The sequence below is a fragment of the Caretta caretta genome, chromosome 1 (genome assembly GCF_965140235.1).
Source record: "Caretta caretta isolate rCarCar2 chromosome 1, rCarCar1.hap1, whole genome shotgun sequence".
Classification (NCBI taxonomy): domain Eukaryota; kingdom Metazoa; phylum Chordata; order Testudines; family Cheloniidae; genus Caretta; species Caretta caretta.
The window spans coordinates 176,321,818-176,341,456 of record NC_134206.1 but is presented as its reverse complement, the minus strand read 5'-3'; the positions used below and the strand labels follow the sequence as shown (position 1 = coordinate 176,341,456).

General features: G+C 39.6%; 1 long non-coding RNA gene across 2 annotated transcripts in view; it reads left to right on the top strand.

Annotated features, from left to right (window-relative positions):
- Positions 1–1,177: 1,177 nt before the first annotated feature.
- Positions 1,178–19,639, top strand: part of LOC142070575 (uncharacterized) — a 151,943-nt gene continuing 133,481 nt past the window's right edge. For both annotated transcript variants that reach the window (XR_012666447.1, XR_012666448.1), the window contains exon 1: positions 1,178–1,275. This is a non-coding gene — a long non-coding RNA (uncharacterized LOC142070575). The remainder of the gene's footprint in view (positions 1,276–19,639) is intronic.

Sequence of the window (19,639 nt, the reverse complement as noted above, 5' to 3'; positions counted from 1 at the left end):
TACATATTTGTTTATCATTTGTAATTGTTTGTGAAATAGTTTTTACAAATCTGTTTGGGACTATGGGTTTTAATGAAGTGTTTGCTGCAAGAGTTCCTTCAAGGTCTGGATATTTGGAATTAGCTATTTAGGCTGTGTGACTGGTCGTCTAAATCATATGGTATGCGTTTTGTTCCCTGACTGAATGACCTAACCTTTATAAACAAGACTCGTGCTTTAAGACAATCATCAGAGTACTGGCTCTCTCAGGCAGGCAGTGAGGAACATTTTAGAGAGAGAGAAACATGGCAATAAGCAGACCTAGGAACATTTAGGATATCTGAAATCTTTAGTACTTCTGTTTTGTCCAAGGAAGAGAATTATATCTGGCTACACAGAAGAACTCAACATTTATAAATAGTGAGTTCCTCCCTGCTGAAGGAAAGAGAAAAATATAATACAGATTTGCTGGTTACACAGTAGCCTTTACATTCACTTTTCTCATCATGTTCACACCAAGCAATTTGGTGTGGTGCATGTACAAGCAAGTTCATATTTGTGAATGCTCTGGGTAGATCGTGTCCGGCTCATTTGCCTTCCTGAGTGCCAGGAATCTGGCCAAGAGTTTCAGGGTGCTGGTTTTTAATTTCCCAATCCTATATTCAATACCACACCCTGTTTCATGTATTTACCAAATGCCTGAACTGAAAAAATTGCCCCCATTTTAGGGCACGCTATCATTCAGAACAGTGATTGCTCATACATATTTGTTCAGTAATGGATAACCACGTAGTTGCAGGACCAGATATGAGGCTCCATAGCAGGGGTAGATGTGCTTGTTCCTTTGCCTTGATATTTGCAAACACTGAAGACACCAAGCTCCATGTTCTGGGGAGGCAATATGTGCAACGTGTTTCCTTGCAAGGGGCTTTTCTGTTACTCAAACCTCCCCCCTCCTTCAACCTGTCTTTCTCCCTACTCACTGCTCCTCACAAGGAATAATCCCTCAGTTATTACTTTGAAAATCACTGAATTTCTCACTCCTCCATTCGCTCCCTGCCTCCATACACTTTTGTTTCCAAGCACACGCAACCAGTCTAATAGAGGAGTTTAACAGGATAGCAATCTGGTCAGGAATATATACACAAATTCCTGTATTCATGTGAATAGAAGAGCTCCTCCCACAAACATTTATGTGGAGGGAAAGGCATAACCTGAATGTTTTCACAAAAGTGAACAGACAAGGACATTGACAGGATGGGCCTGAATGGTGAATTGAAATTAGCAAGCTTGGTGGTGAGTAAATTTTACCACTATTCACCCAGCTCAGTTTATAATGAATTAATTGTATTAACTGTAGGGGAGACAGGAGAAACAAATTTAGGTAGGTAGAATGTTTGAATGCATAGTTTTTTGGTTTTGTTTTTTAAGGCAGGAGGGATGAACAATGTATAACATGGAATCCTGTAGTCGAAACTTTCTTGGGCAGACCTGTGGAGATAAGATTGTTGAGGAAAATAAAACACTGCTTAAAAGCAGCCTACGATATCTGTTGGTAACAGCTAATTTGCAACACTGGGACTAAGAACAGGTCACAGATTTAGCCTACTGTTAGTATGTATAGAAGAGGGATGCATCACAGCAGATTTTTATCAGGCTGGAGTAAAGCAGTGAACCAGAACTAGGTCTGCTGGAGACCTGATGATGTATTAAAAGCACTTGCAGGCATTTGTGACAAGAGAAGATTTTCCTTTTGTGAACAGCAGTAGAAAGGAAGAAGTCCCCCCACAGGGAATTCTTGCAATTGAAGACAACTGGGCTACAATATTGAACCTGAAAAGAAGGCTTATTTTGGTCACATGAAGTAGCTACCTCTGATCTAAAATCTGACTTCATGTTGTGTTCAAAAAAAAAATAAGGAAATGGTTATAATGTAGTTGGCATTGATCCCCTGTGAAGATACAGCTGATGTCGCTCACAAGCTAAAAAGAGAATAGCGTTTCATTTTTTAAGAGGATGGAGGATGTAGTAGAGTATATAGGCCTTAAAAATCCCTGCATAGCCAAAACAAAGCACTAGGAATGATGAACACTTCCCGTTGTGAACAGTGGGAAATAGGATGATATAACAACTTCCTTCGGTACAACAGGGTAGGTGCCACATGGGCCAAGAAGAGACTGAATAAAGAAGCCTTTGGAGCGTTGCTGCTAATGAGCATGAAACAGAGAATAGGTATCTAAACAAGGAAGTGTAGAATGTATAGATTTAGAATATAGGTCAAAATAATGTGTCCTCCATGTGAGGACCACATCCTAGCATAGTAATGGGAGTTAACCTCAAGGGCAGTACATGAAGCTTGGCCTTTATCCAGTTAAACAAAGAAGCAAGTAATTGGAGAGAAGCAAGTAATTAGAGAGGAGATGTCTTCATATGTAAAAAGTTGATGGAAATATACAATGTAGTACCATGTTAATCTCCCTTTATCCCCAGTAAACTGAGGGGTTTTTTTTAATATGTTGTAGTACTTATGGTGTCTGTGATTTAACACTTTAATTGCAATTATTTCATATCTGTGCCTGTAACTGTAGAGCACCATTGGGATTAAATAGAGATTGCTTTACTTAAAAGGAAAAATATTTAAAAGTCCTAACAGATCTAACTGAATCACTATTGGGATGAAGATCTAACTGAATCACTATTCTACAACTTTGTTTTATATCTCACATGAAATGAGTGTTAAGGAAATAGTTTGTGTTCAGTTTAGAGTGGTAAAAAGCAGAAATCATGAAATTGATAGTTTACCAATGCTTATTTGACACTTTTGTGTAGGTATAGGTACAGTTATTACTTCAGAATATAACACCAAGAAAAAAGTCCCTTTTTAGAAAACTGAAAACATTGGGGTAAGTCCAATGGCCTTAATGTTTATAAGACACATTTAGGTCCCCCTAATGGAAGGTGCTCTGATACAAGTGCAAAATATTATTGTTATTTGATTATAACCTCACAACCTTAACTTCTTACATTCAGGCTCTCACGCAGTCTTTTGGTGCCACATCTACAACATCTCAAAAATGTCTGGCCCTTCCTCTCAATCCCCACTACCAAAATGCAAGTCAACAAGTGAGCTGTAGCTCACGAAAGCTTATGCTCAAATAAACTGGTTAGTCTCTAAGGTGCCACTAGTACTCCTTCTCTTTTTGTGAATACAGACTAACACGGCTGCTACTCTGAAACCTACACTGCCATGTCTCCCTGACTCCCATATCTTCCTTTTCTAGTTCATGCTGCAGCCAACATCATCTTCCGGCTGCTTTGATCATGTTATCCCCTTCTTGAATTTGATCACTTGTTTTCTGTCTTCACTTTTAGGGCTCTGCACAGACTCACTGTGCCCACCTTTCTGCCCATCTCTTCCAGTACATCTTTGCTCATTTATTGTGTCATGCCTTTCCTCCAATTTGGTTTCCTCTCTCATTTGTGGATCTCTTTCCTTCTTCCTGTGTCAGCAGCTTTCTACTTCCTGTGCACCAAGCTGCCTTGCTCATTATGATCTAGTAGGTAGGGCAGTGGCCTGGGAATCTGGAGACTTGAATTCTGTTGCTGATTCTGCTGCTAACTTTGCACAAGTCACTTCACCTTTCTGTGCCCCTGTTTGCCCATCTATAAACATACAGATAACAATATTTACCTTCCTTAGTAGAAAGAAAAGGAGTACTTGTGGCACTTTAGAGACTAACCAATTTATTTGAGCATAAGCTTTCGTGAGCTACAGCTCCGATGAAGTGAGCTGTAGCTCACGAAAGCTCATGCTCAAATAAATTGGTTAGTCTCTAAGGTGCCACAAGTACTCCTTTTCTTTTTGCGAATACAGACTAACACGGCTGTTACTCTGAAACCTTCCTTAGTAGAGTGCTTTTGAGTCTGTGAATTGAAAGTGCTATGTTTTATAAGTTAAGGGCTAATTGTGCTAGCTGGACCACAGGTGCCACTGCCATTGTAATCAGGTGTCCTAACCAATCAAGTGTACATACAGGCAGAATTGGGCTCAGACTGTGTAATTAGCACTTTGTCAGGCCGTTTTTGTGTGTGACTGTATCCTTGTGGTTACTCTAGTTTTTAAATAAATGGATATTCACTGTAGCATAATACTGATACTTGTGAAGTGTGTCCCTTGTTTTCAAGGGAATAAATTTTTCAATAGCAAATGGAAATGTCTGTGGCTGTTTGTGCTGATGAGATTCCACTTCATGCTGCTATGCAAGTGCATTCACTTTTCACCTGCTGGGTATAATATGAATGAGCTCATAAATGAAAGACCTATATCAGCAAGGTCATTATTCAGCCAAAAAAAACCCCAAAACAAAAACAAAAAACAATCCAGAACACCACCAAAAAAACCCTCTTAATTTCAGCATTCACTGAGTTGATTCCACTTCCAAATATAGCCAAGCAATACTATTTTAGGCCTCCATTGCTAAGTCTGGAGTCCTGCATAGATCCTTTGTAGCTATTTTAATTCCTTGAATATATTTGTAATATGGGCCTTTAACAGTGACTTCTGGGAACTCCACTGAATTTATCTGCAAAATCCACTGTTTATTTTTCTGAGGGAGGCTACTGTATGAATTGGCAGCCATTCCACAACCACACTGAGAACTAAAAAAGCTTTCTGGGAGATAACGTGATATTTGGATACTAAGCCTCTCACCTCTAGAGTATATGTTCCACTGTAGCCCAGAGTGCTGTGGCTGAAAGTTGTTACCACGTGATGTCATTATTTTTCAGTGGTCTATGCAAAATGTTTTGGTTGGCTCAGTCCAGTTCCCAGTGGACAGGTGCCTTTGGCACTAACTAGCACCTTTGTTGGCAATTGTGGGCAAAGAGGCCAATGACTAAATGTACATGAAGACAGGAATATCTTCCATCCCTAGAAGATGTCCCTCTAGATCAGAATTAAGGCACGTTGAAGTTGTGAAACTGGGAAATTTGCCCTGTCACTGCCTACACTGTGTCTATTCTGTGGATAGAGATTTCCAAGGCTTAGTCAATCTAGCTCTTGAAACTCAGTTGCCAACCTGCAAGTTCATATGAGGTTTGCAGTGTACTACAGGAAGAATAAAATGCTAATTAGGGCCCAAGCTTTGGTGTTTTATTGCTGCCATTTGTTTCAGTAGAATCTGCCTGCCCAAGGTGAATGGAAAGGTCTGGCTCTGGAGAGGGTAGGCATTCTTCTTCCTATGTAGAAATGCTCTTGCAGACTAGGGAGGGAAATTTGCTCCATCAGCTATGGTGACTTTGGGCAATAATGTTTTCTGGAAAAGTCAATGATTTAGTTTTTAACCTTGGATCTTTTCTGTCATAAGAGTCTAGTCAGGTTTCTTAATGAGACAGTAGATAGAACAGCACCTGTGAGGTCAGGAAGATTATTTTTCCCCCTTCTACTTTCTCACATAAAATAATATACAGCTGAGCCCCAAGCCTGCAACTCACATAGTGAGTAGTCCCAATGAAGTCAATAAAACTATTCTTGTTACATAAAGTTAAGTCCATCTGTATATCCGTCAGGGCTGTGGTTAGGTATGTTAAAAGTGTGTTTTTTCATATTTTGAAGCATCAGATACTGATCACTGCTAGAAGCAGAGTACAAATGGACCAATTGTCTGATCTAGTGCAACAATTTCTGCGTTACTAATTATGGTTATGTTGTATCTATATCAAACAGACAGTGGGAGATTCTGCAAATATAAATATATTAGAAAAGAATTAGGTTTTAGAGACCCAGAGAATCAAACAAAAGGTGTACCTTATCTGTTCGGTCCAAGCATTTTCTGGTGGAGATTGCTGAGCAGAGAGATGGTGAGCTGGGAAAAGCTGAGTTTCAAAGTGGAGTGTTTTTTAGTGGTGGACTTGATTCTGTTTGTATGTTATGTGGATTTTTAAAATTATGTATTTTATACATGTACTCTGTGCTTTGGATAGGTGTATTTTAACTAGCTAACTAAATAAGTGACACAGACTACTTAGTTTGATGAATGGACTTGGATGAATCACATTATCTCCTTCCTTCCCAAAACATTATTACATTACTATTGTCTTAACATTACTGCTGCTGTTTTTACACTTGAAAGAACAGTCTCAGAACATCAAATATCAAATGACAACATATTACAAAAAGAATAGACTTTTTTTAATCCACAGGACTAAATAGTAGTGTGATGCTGTATGGAATCTGGGGACACTTTACGATATTTTGAATACCAGTATTGTAAAATTGCAGTGGGTTATGCCAGATATGCCATGTAAGTATCTTCAAAAATGTTATAATTTTCCAGGTATGATAGTCTCATGTATGTGTTTTGTATCACCTTTGTATTGCAAGTTATATGTATGGTATGTCTGTAGTTCCAAAACTGTGCTGTGCATCTGGGTGACACCCCCAGACAGATTGGCAGTAGCACTGCCTAGTCTGCTTGACAGCCCCTCAAGGGACATCAGCTATACAACTGACCCATTGACAGAAGGCAAGGGATATACCTTATGACTCATGCCTATGGACAGAACTCTAAGGCTTCCAGGCCATGTGCTGGGCAGCTTGTGTTTGGAACAAAGGAAATCAAGCTGCATGGCAAAAGGCTATAAAAGGCAGCTGCATTGTCTCCATTTTGTCTTTGGTCCTGCTTCTTGTTTTCATTCCAGCTTCTTACCACTGGAGTAACCTTTCTACAAACGAAGCTCTGAATAAAGGACTAAATGACCATGCAAGCTGTGGGTATATTCCAGAAGGACTTTCAAGCCAGCAAACTTATCAATACTGCTAGGAACCTGATGGATTTTGAAATCTTTGTTTGTATGTGACTGTTTTACCATTTAACATCTCTCTTCTTGTTCTTTCTTTTTTCTTTATAATAAACCTTTAGTTTTAGACACTAAATGATTGGCTGGCAGCGTAGTATTTTGGGTAAGATCCAAACTTATACTGACTTGGTAACATGGCTGACCCTTTGGGGTTAGAAGAACATTTTGTATATGTGAGCAGAGTTTTTTAAATAACGTCTCACTGTACTGGTCCCAGGTGCTGATTGGGAGCCAGATAATTAGAATGCAATAAAGGGGCTGTGTGATTTCTTTTTTGTTTCTTGATAACCAGTGTGGGGGATCAGAAGCACAGTTTGTGACTGGTTTGGGAGTTTAACTTCAGTGTTACCCACCAGTCTTGGGAGTATCTACTCTTCCTTTTGCAGCCTGCCCTGACCTTGGCATTTCCAGTGAGGGCTACCCCAGGCACACCGGATCAAAAGTAGAAATTCAAATCCATGGCTATTATAATATATATAACTCCAGTCAGTAAAACAGATGTTATTTATTATCTATCGAACACCATAGGTGAACACAGTGCTTACAGTATTGAAACACTAAAATTACTAATGTTTAGCTTCTACTAGAACTGTATTGTCATGTCATATACATACTGTGTAATATCTTTGGGCTCCCCATGACATTTGCTGGTAGAGTTGTCAAGTTAAACTGGGATATCCTGTAAACATAGCTTTAATATATATATATGTTTGTCGTGCTTTCCTGCTCAGTCTTATAAAACAAGCTGTATCTAGTGGTCAGATACTCTAAACCCAGTTGTTCTAGTCTAAGAAGTAAAAGTTACAGCCTCTAGGCCAACATTATTCTCGGGGAATATTTATTTAATCCAGTGACATGTCAAGGAGACACAATCCTTTTTTTACAGGAACAAAACCATTACCAGCTGGCTCAAGTCTCTGCCAGTGTCAATATGTAGGAAGAATTTACAAAAGAGAAACAGACCAGCCAAGGAAAAGAAAGAAGTCATCAACATTTTTGTAATAAAATTATCACTGAAGTGTCAGAAGGGGCTAGGGGAAGGCAGAGCACTTGTATTGTTCGTTATACAGTGGTAACCACATCCCATTCCTTCTTCTGTTTTCCATATCCTTCTGCTGATTAATCACTTCTGTACTGCTGAGTGTATGTATGGGGCAAAATACAGCTCCAGAACCACCCCATATAAGGTACCTGGTATGTCATCTTGACATTCTAATGGGGTATCAAGCACTTCAGAAAACTCTGCTGTGTTCCACCATTTCACAGAGGCTACCTCAGGAGTCAGCAGCAAAGGGAAAAAAGGTTGTCACTGATGAGCCTAGTCCCATCCAGTTCTTCTCAGTGAGTGTGAGGGCAAGTACAGAATAGGGTTTCAAAGGGGAGGAGTGAAAATGGGGAATGCTCAGGGTTCTTAGAAGGACAAAGCATTTTCACCAAGACACATGAAACAATTTTAAAGAGTTAATCTTCAGTCACAGACAATCATTTTGGAAATGTTAATTGCCATGTCATTTTGGAAGAACTAATAGTTCTCCCTGTCTTGGGGTTTGCTCTACTCACTGCTAGGGTGCCTCCTTGTAGCCTGTCTGGGGATAAGCTCACCACTGGCATGGGTCTCCTCTTATGGTTTCTCAGCTCTTGTGCTTTCTCTCCCCACAAGCTGCAATGCTTTCTCTTCAGAGCTTAGTCCTCTGGCCAGGTCAGTATAGTTTCCCCCTTTTTCAGAGTATCAATGTCTGTCTAAACAAACTGCCGCAGGCAGTCTTCAAAGTCCACTGCCCTGTTCATGCCATTCTCCCAGTGGCTGGCAGGGGAAACTAGGCCTGTGCTCTACACTGGGTTCCAACCTTGGGACCCTACAGTCAGCAGCTAAGGTCCATGCCATCCCACCTTTGCTGTTGTTTTTCTTAGGCTTCTTTCTACTTTTTTCTCTCAACCCTGAGAGCGACTGCTGACACTCTCCCACTGCAGCTCCTTTCCAGTGTCCTCTCCTTGGCTTTATACAAGCCCCTCCTCTTCCCAGCCAGCTGGGCTTCAGGTTCAGCTAGGGCTGTATAGCCAACTTACACCTCACCCACCTCATCCTGACAAGTAGTGCCTTCCTGAGCCATTTTATCCCCTTCGGAGCAGTGTGTGGTGAACACCCCATCACACTTTCCAATTAAATGGCCTTAAATAATGTCCTAGATGCTAATCCCTCGCCCAGTTTATATGCATTTTACAACAGCAAGGAAGACATTTTAGTTCCTTGAAGACTTAGGCCTCAATCCAGCAAAGCACTTCAGCATTTCAAGCACATAAGTAGACCCATTGACTTCAGTGAGATTTTTAAAGTTAAGCAAGTGCTTTAGTGCTTTGTTGGATTGGGACCCTAATTGATTTGATTCCTTTGTGAGCAACCTATCTATTTTAGGTACTTATATGGTCCCCATCACCATGGCATTGGAGAGCCTCACACTCTTTGTGTGAGTATGTATCTCACTACACCCCTGTGAAGTAGCGAAGTGCTATTATCCACATTTTACAGATAGAGAACTGAAAGTCATTTGGATTTTGCCATCTGTACTAAGATTTGTCTTATTCAAAGCTTACCAAAACTGGACTAAAATCTTGTACTACAAATTTGGATTCAACATTGATATACGCTTGATGTATTTTTGGACCATATTCAGACCTCTTCTTCTGGATACCCAGGAGCGCATGTGGCCAAGTGGGGTACAACAGCTCATTCAATCGCTAGAAGGTTCATATTTCACAAGTCCTCCATGTCCAGAACAACAAAGTGGACACTTAAGGTGGGACTTGGGGGGTCAAGGGCATGAACTGGGCTTTTTAATAAGGATGTTCACTGACCTGATTGCCATGCATGCTATGCAGATAACTCCTCTTTCTGGCAGGAATAATTTCCGAAAGAGTCTCTTCTGAGGGTTGGGTGAACGGATGAGTACACATTTGTTAGGCTTTTTCAGTATTAATGTGTTCCTGTCGCCATGATAAAAATGAATACAGCCTTTAGTGAATAAATCTGTGCATTGGAAAGTAGACCTGGAGACAGCTGAGAGATGAAGAACAATGTCTAACGATCCCACAAATAACTATCATGTTGGAATCCCACTGGATCTTTGGTGATGGATTACATTTATCACATACTAAATCTCTTACTGACGGCATTTTTCTAAAGTTACTGACTTCTCTCCCAGTTTGCCCTGCTGAAGCAAGAATAAAGTCCTTAGAGTTTGAAATTTGGCTAAACTAACCCTTGCGATTTTAAGCGACTTTCTTACATCTAAAATATGACTTACTTTTAATAACTTTTCTCAGAACGGTCTCTGCAAAGAGGACCAGGGAAGCAGACACAGCCTCTCAAATCTACAGGGCACTTTGTAAAAAATAATAATAAAGAAAACACAGAAAAGAGATGGAAACACAGGAAGAGAAGAAACAAGTTAGAAAGTAGATTGGACAAAGATATAGAAATTAAGGATGGACTAGAGTACTTAAAGGTCTTCTCAGTCTCTGAATTCAGGTGGTATAAAACAGGATTAAAAGATATCAATCAGTTTTAAAACAAATAGATTCTATAGGATTCTAATATATACCTAATGCTACTAGGTTTGTAGCTGTCTGTAATGAGATATGTACTGTTTCTTTACAATTATAGATGGGGAAGCCAACCTGCTGGAGAGTATGATTTAGATAAAACACTGCACTGAATCAGGGGGAAAGAGGCAAAGTAGTTTGAAGATAATTCTGTTTTCCTTATGGTAATAAAGTTCCTTTTTCGGTATTAGAGGTTCTAATTCTCTACCATGTGTTTGAAAACATTTAAAATATTTAAAATATTTATAAATATTTAAAAGCATATTCCTTAAAATTCTTTTTTTAGCTTTTTCTGCTTCCTTCAGATTTTTCCCCAAATAAAGCCAAGAATAATTTTTATTTGATAAAATAACATACTTGGATTAACTATTATTTAAATGCAATAATTTGCTGCACTAAATTCTCCTTTTTTAAAGAACACAAAAAGATGAGAATACTCATAATGAATAAATCAGTAGTTTGTTTCTCTGAAGAAAAACTTTTATTTAAAGAGATTCATTATGAATTTTGTTGTATTCCATTTAATGAATTGTTATAAAAGCCCTGGTCCTTCAGCCACTTAATGTGACTCACTCCCACTTCAATCAATGGGAAGTCTATGCCTAGAGCAGAAAGATTTAGGCTCATAGTGCCTGATGTTAGAACCATTGAAGTCAATGGGAATTTTCCATTTGCATCAGTGGATGTTGGAGTAGGCCTATAGTTTTCACAGTGCGGAGGTTTGTTTAATGGAGCAAGCATGCACAGAGAAACAAAATTCTTTCCTTGAATGTATGTGCACTGTTCCTGTTGGTTTTAATGGGAATTGTGGGAGCATTGTGGGGTGAAGCATTACCCACCTTTTGAAGAGGATTAGTCACTTTTGCTATAAAATCAATACCAGCATTCAACAACAGGGGCTGAACAACTGAACACTTAACCCTGCTGAGCAGCGGCTAAATGTCATTAGCTTTCATTGAAGTCAGGATCTCAGCTCTCTCATTGGCTACATTCTCACTCTTGGTCCTTAACTTTGGAGGTGATTTTTTGATCCTTCTACTATGTCATAGTGTTCTACATCAGGAAATGAGACAACAAAATACATTGACTAGCTAATCTCTATATTATATTATCTAGTGAATCTGTATTTCTCCGACTGTTGGTGTTGTACTCTGAATAAAAGGAAGGGGCGAATACACAGGCACAGAAAAAGGTCACATAAGGCTTTAGCAATGTGTGAATGGTCCCTCATGAGCTTGTGATAGTATCCCAGGAAATGCATTAGTGTTTGGACCTCTTGGAGGGTTTCTGGTCTTTCTTGCTTCAAGCATTGAAAAGGTGCCACATCCTGAGGGCCAGCCTCACTCAACAGTAATCTTCCCTGATCCTGGATTTCTCTTTTAAAGATGTGACACATATCAGACTTTAGTTTTACCCCATGCTGTTACTTAAAACACTTTTCTTACATCTCCTATACAGAGGCAAAACCAACTATACTTCAGGATGTCACCCACCAATGGGATGCATATATTAACTTATAGACTCTCCAAATACTTGGTCATACCAGGTTGGAAAGTTGTTGGTGCATCTGTCAGCCTGAACAGAATGCAGCTTCCCACAATGGTCCAGTTGGATCCAGGCCTCCCATTTTAACAAAACACTCAACATCATATCATGTAAAACATGGTTCTAGGTTATGAATATCATTATACTCTACCGAAATAAACACTAATACAAAAATATGACCTCATTCTTCATCAGTCCTATACAGATAACACTGTATTTATGCTATTCCTTTTCACCAAGTTAGTGTTCACAGTGATTGTTTTCCCTCTGTATTCTTCTGCATCCATGATGGAATCTAAAGGGTCCTTTAAAATGTACCTGCTGTTGCGCTACTTGGTTTTGAAGCCCCATGATGGGGTTGCCTTGCATTGAGGAGGACTTGATAGGATTCCCTTCTGATACCATGAGTGCCGCACATTTATTTACCGTAGGTGTCACAGTTGTATATTGAGCAAGACTTCACCTCAGAGCTAAATGTGCCACCTTTTGTTGGCTCAAATACTAAGAACTTTGGTTTCAGAGTAACAGCCGTGTTAGTCTGTATTCGCAAAAAGAAAAGGAGTACTTGTGGCACCTTAGAGACTAACCAATTTATTTGAGCATAAGCTTTCGTGAGCTACAGCTCACTTCATCGGATGCATACTGTGGAAAGTGTAGAAGATCTTTTTATACACACAAAGCATGAAAAAATACCTCACCCTACCCCACTCTCCTGCTGGTAGTAGTTTATCTAAAGTGATCGCTCTCCTTACAATGTGTATGATAATCAAGTTGGGCCATTTCCAGCTGGGCACCTGGGGCACCATTTGGTCTAGGGCTGGCCCTGGTAGTAGGAGAGAGAAGACCAACATGTTTTGTATTTCAGGTCCTGATCCTGCAAGCATATATGTGTGGTGTTTAACTGTAAGCATGTGAGCAGTTCCTCCGAAGCTCATGAGACTGCTCACATTCATGTGCTTAAAGTTAAGCAGTGTTTGTGGTATCAAGGCCTTTGATTTTTTATTGATAGGTTTATCCCCCTATAGGGAATATTTTAAAAAGATCTTCACTTGGGGGGTGAAATGCCCTTTGGGAAAGATCGCCCAGAAGGGTCTAATCATTTCTCCCGTTCCACGGTACCTCTGCCCCTGTTTAGAGATGCATAAGTGGAGTGGCCACACAGGGAGACCGTCAAACTGGGGAGATGAACTCCATGACAGCTTGGAATGGATTGATTTGGAGAGGAGTATTGGGCTGAAACAGGGAACAGGATGCTGGATATGCATTTATGCTACGTAGAAGCCATCCATACTAGGAGCTGAGGGACAATGGTTGATATTCTAATCCATAGGCTGGAATAGTTGCTGCAGAAGGGCTGTGTTGCAGATCTCTGTTCCGCCTCCATGTTGTGGTCTGTGTGGCTTTAGTCCTCTGAACTCCTGCTTAGTTCCCTCTACAAGGTCAGTTTACTTTGGCTTTGTGCTAATGTATGGGAGATTTGGGGTGAATTTTTGCCCTGATTTTTACATTGTCATTTGTTAGTGTGATTTCACCCATAGAAACATCAGTAGACAAGGAGACAAAATCCTGGACCCATTGTAATCTGGCAGCTTTTCCAGTGACCGTGTAGTGTCTGTTATAAGGATTAACTCCTCCCACAACATTTTTATTTTTGCCATAAATGAAACACATGGAAAGATTTCAAATCATTTGAATTGTAAATCCAAGTTGATTCCTATAGTAGTGATTAGTATAATAGTCCATAGATGTGATTATGAATCTTTTGAATTCTGTTACAAATTTCTTCTTAGGAAACATGAATTTGGGTAAGAGTTCCACTATTTATTTAGCTTCAAAATGGATGAAGACTTTAAATATTAAATATATTAAATAGTGGGTTGCATTTCTCTTTGGTAAAAGTCCATAAAATCACATGGTCCATGAGCAAATGTGTATTTAATAGACTCTCCTTGAGGTCCACGATTTGTTTTTTTGGCTTGAGAATTTGTGTTAAGTTCTACACTCACCTTATAAAGTTCATTCTTTCCTAACTACATTATACTGCCATTATAAGTGCTCTTGTTAAAATAACACCTCTTTATTATAGCATGGCCTCCTTCTAGTATAGCTACAGTAAGAGCTTATCAGTCTTTCCAATGTAAATATAAATCTCTATTTTCTGGGATTTATAACTTAGCTATAAATATTCTTTTCAAGCTGAAATTTGGATTACAAAGCCTCACCCCAAGAGCAAAAGTGTTCATTACAGGATTTTTTTTAAAAAAACAGGTTTTTTTAAAAAAACTCAGCACAGAGTAACCAGAAATGGAAATGGGTTCAGTTGCTTTTAGCAATCTTATAGAGTCATAGAATCAAAGAAGTTAGAGATAGACAAAATTGTTGGATCAGCCAGTTCTTCTTGCCAATGCAGGATTGGTCCTCACAACACATTTTCATTCTGCCCAGTCGAGTTCATTGTCACATTTTTTCAAACAATTGGGCTTCCAGTGAACCCACTGGAAAACTACTGTATTGCCTAATGAGTTCTCATAGTTAGGAAGCTTCTTCTGACACTCATAGCAAATTTTTGATCTGTCAATTTGCTATTAAGGTGACAATTTGATAAGTCCCTTCTGATAAAAGTCCACTTGTTATGGCTTTTCCAAAAAATCTGAGTCATAGGAAGTGGGTGAAATTCTTACTATCATGTACAAGGACAGGGCTCTACAGGAAAAGCTCGAGGGTAAGCTTGATAATAGTAATGCTAGGGTATTGGAGTCTGCAGTTAGCTAAAAGCCCAGGCAAAGATATGTGTTCTACAGCATTTGCTGAGTGTGGCTAGTGTCATGCGTAGATGTATTTCTGGTTGGAGTACATGCCACCAAGCAAACCCTACTCCCAGATCTCTTGAACCTTGTTCTTAGTACAGTAAGCTTAATCTTACGAATGTGTCTGGAATGGTGGATCAGAGAAGGAAGAAGCAATCTCAGAAGTGTCTGGTTCCTGGGCCATAGAATCATAGAAGTGTAGGACTGGAAAGGACCTTGAGAGGTTTTCTAGTCCAGCCCCCTGCACTCAAGTCAGGACTAAATCCAAATAGGACTTTGGAGATAAACACCTTGAAGTTCACTCAGAAGGTGATTGACAGCCAATGCAGAGTGCAGAACAGGGTTGTAACAGACTCTTGCTGATATGTCTTGCTCATAATCAGGTAGCTGGATTGTGCATTAGCTGAATCTTTCAGGTGGCTTTCATCAGTAGTCCCAGGCAAATCATATTGCAGTAGATTAGCCTAGATGTAACAAAGACATGGATGACCATGGTGAAGTCTGCATCTGACAGGAAAGGGTACCCATCTTTTGAGTAGGAAAAAGTGGGGAGGAAAGAGGAGTTTTTTTGTGGTCTTATAGTCTGGGAATCCATGAACAGAGAGCAGACTGAAATCTGAGTAAAATCGTTAGATTGCAAGCCAAACGGACAGTGGGTGGGCTGATGCCCTCATAGGCTTTGCTTGTTTTTAATATGATGTCACAAGGTTTGTGATACTTGGCTGCCCCATACAGCTCCAGCAAGCACCTCATAATTCTAGAAAAAGAGTGCAAAGAGAGCTCTGTAAGTAGGTGTAAGAGGTCACCTGGTTATGCAACAAAAAGTCTTTCACTAAGCATGTCCTTTTCCTAAAAACTTTATTCTCTAGGCTTTTGGAGTCTACACGGTTTAAAAAAGAAAGATCTTCATAAAACCAAAACTGCAAACAGAGCTTGGTCTCTAGCCCAGCCTTCCCATAACTGGTTTTGGGGTCTGACTTCTAAAAGACCTGTCTTCTATCTGACTATTTGAGCCATTTTCATAGAGTTGGTGGGCTTTCGTCTAAAGGCCTGCTTGGGCCTTCATTCTCCAGCTCTGCTTCATTCCCCTCTATGCTGTCACGGCTGAACAGTTTGCCTATTGGTATTAAGGTGAAATTTTATTGACTGATACAGCCTTTATACTGTAAATATAACATTACTGTGATTATCTCTATCCACCTGCCTCCTCAGCTTTCAGTGCATCTCTCCTCCTCATTCCCTAGCCCTTTGTGTGCCTCTCTTCTCCTGCCTCCCTGGCCCATTATTTCTTCTCCTCTAAAACATCCTGAGATCATTGCATCTGTGTCTGGCTTCCCTTGGCTTCTCTCAGTGAAAACCAGAGAGAGGTCCACTGTGCCTCACTCTCCCAATGTTGTGGCTTTGGGAAAAGAAGGTGATTCCAGAAGTTTTTTGTTGTATACACCAGGCACCCCTAATTGCTGTGGGGCCACTTCAGAGGTGCTTAAGTGTTGCAGGGCCTAGAGCACAGAGGTTTAATGGGAGTTCAGGGGTGCAGGTGGAGGTGTATTCACCATCCTGCCCCAAATTACCATATATAGCAGTGGGGACACTGAAAAGATTTGGGGGGTTAGTTTTGGCCCCCCCTATTTCTCTCCATTTTTTGGCAGAAGGGGAAGAAAATACAGAAAGGGGTAAAAACCCCTCAAACCTACAATTTTTGTTGTTTGGTTTTACATTGAAAAACTAGAACATTTTTACTGAACCAAAACTTTTCTGCAAACATTTTCATTGGGTTCCAAAAGCCATTTTATATATTCAAAAAATATTGATGAAAAGATATTCACCAGCTCTAATTCTAAGTCCAATTCTGCACTTCATTCTGCCCTGGCCCATATGTCCTTAGGATGGGTTGAAACAGCATGTAATTTTCTTATTAAAAAAATTAATGGAATTATTGTAAAATAAGGTAGATGGAGTTATTCATGGCATCACCTATTAAGCCATTTATTTTCTTGAAGAAACCAAACCAAAGTATCCCCAAATATAAGTCTTGCTCCTTTACCTATAGTAAAAGCCCACCTCTGTCAAACAACCTTTTCTTTTTCTTTTTTCTTTTTTTGTTGGTCCCCTGCGTGAATACCTATGACAGCTTTTGCGGTATTTCCTCTCATGAAACCACTGTGTATTACGCAATATTTTGATTTATATTTGGGGGTTTGAAAATGCAATATATAGTAAAATGGAAAATAGTGGTATGTATATTGGTTATGTCAAGAAGAGAAAATGTGGAAGTTATTTTCATTACTGTATGTTCTACCTATTTTGGAGAGGGAAACAGAAGGAGGGGTGGGCATTTATAAAAATATATATATAGCCATTTTTACAGCGTGCTGAAGTGATTTTTCTAATAAATGTTTGGCAAATACCACCAAAATATGTTATAGTACATAATTAGGACTCTGTATATAATTTACTCTTATTTTTCTTAATGTATTTAATAGGCATTCATTCATTTAAAAATATAGATTAGAACCACATTTTCTTACAAACTAAGCCTATTCCATGCTGTAGATGCACATTCTCAACTCCACTCATTTTGTAATACGTCAGCTACAACACTCTACAGTACATTACACGGGATCTATAAATACCTCATGTGAAAGATATGATACAATAGATTTAGGGGGGAAAAGAGACAGTTGATACAGATTTCTACCAGTTCAGTCTTCATGCATGAAGTACACGGAAGCATTAATGACTTTCAAGGCCATAATTGTATGCAGGTAAAGCTCCCATTTAAGGTACACCTCTGAAAGACATATCATTGTGATGCTTTTAGTATTTTAGCAAAATAAACCTTTTGGTTTCCTTGTTGATCTCTTTCCAAGAAATTCCCAAAGCTGCAATCTTAGTACAATTTATTTCCTGGATTTATGATAGTTAATCTGAACCCTTGTTCATGCCAAACTTCTCATTCTTCCATATAACTGTACAGTGGCACTAAGAGTGAGAAACTAAGTGGAGGAAAAAAACACCTTGTGATTCTTTGAGACAAGAACTCAAAAGGCTTTTGGAAAGTAGGAACTTGAGGGATAAAAAGAATCAAGGTCAATTGTAAAATAAATATGAGTATTAAGTGCAGGTGTCTGTACTTAACTGATTGTATGTACCTCTGAGTTTTCCTTCCATTTCCCATGTGAAGAACAAAGAATTGCAGCTGTTAAAAAAAAAAAAAAGACATTTTCCCCTCTTATCAGAAATAGTTGGAAATTATATTTGTGCCAAATATTTTACTATCAGAAATATATGAAGAGTAAATTAACCATAATGAGCCTTCTGCATTTACAAGAAAGAGAACAGTATCTCTAAATTATGAGGGCACAGGCCAAAATTTTCAATTATGGATACCTAAAGTGAGGCATTTAAACACATGGCCTGGTTTCCAGGGTTTGTGTGTGGCATAGTTTTAGCATTAACTTCACCTTTGACCACACACACATACACACGGCCATCTTCAAGGGCAACCTCATAAGGTTTCTGGCTCCCAGATGTCGCCTCTCTCTGGTGAGACCCATGTCTCTCTCCTTCTAAATCGGAGGTTTAGGCCTGCATTTCCTCTGAACCTCCTTGTAGTTTTTCCCAATGGATCTGACCTGGGTTCAGCACCTGTGATTAACCGCTATACAAGGGCTGTAACAGCTTACTCCAGTTACCACCCAGACTTCACAAAGCAAACTGCATTTATTCTTAAGGTAAAAACATTACAGAGAAAACATATAAACATATAAAAACAATAAAAGTTCCTATATGCATGTTAAAAGCTTACAAGAAGAAACCCATTAGTCTTATGGGTCCATAGTAGGTCAAAGACTTTCCCAACCCTTCCCTAAACGTTTGTCCCCCTTGGACAGGAAGGCCTGTCTGTTTGCTGTGAAGAAAGAAGCCGTAAGTCAGTTTTAACCCAATTTTTATCCCAGAAGTCCTGTCTTTGTTTGATGATCTCTGGACAATCCAGGTTAAACCAATGCATGCAAGTCTCACTCAGTAGTGGTACCTCCCTGGAAGTGTTACTACCTGAGTGATTTGCCTTAATCACCTCCCACTGTTTTTGGTTCCTGGAGAAATTGTGGTATCCTCCTCCCTGGAGTTGTGCACAATCCCTAACTCACAGTGATACATAAATAGACTTGGTAGAATTCAATTTTTTGAAAATAAAGGGCTAGATCTTCAGCTGCTCTGTGCCACCTTTCTACTTCTCTGATCCTGGAGCAGCTGAGGGCTGTAAGTTAGGGCAGCCTAAAGGCTTTATGTCAGCCAAGGCTTTTCCAACATGGGGAGGAATGCTTAGCTGCCAGTTGGAGGCAGTTTTAAGTCCTCTTTGCACCAGGGACTTAATCAGGGCTAAGGACCTGGCCCAGTGTTTTTAGTACGAATGACACTTCTGACTTGGCTATTAGTAGTTTATCTTGGGCTTCCATCTGCAAACAAATTAGACTGTAAGAGCTGCTTCCTCATGGAAACTCCACAATCCATACTACAACCCTTGAGCCCTGGGTTCTACCTCTATTCTGTAGACATACCTATGTTTCTGCATGCTCACAGACTTTGCCATAAGTCTCAGGCATTTTCTGTTTCTGACCTTGCCCTTTAGCTTCTCCGAAGTAGCTGAGGCTTTACAGAGATCTGAGTTATCCTGGTATCCCTCTTTTGCCAGGAGGGAATTCTCTATACTTTATTTTGATTGATAATTGGATTGAATAGAGAAGAAGAGAAGCCAGTAGTCGATAGATGGGGGAAACAAAGAAATGGGTCCATGAGTTAGGCTGGAGCACGTCCAGGTAGGATTTTGAGAGCAAAGAGAGCAGGTT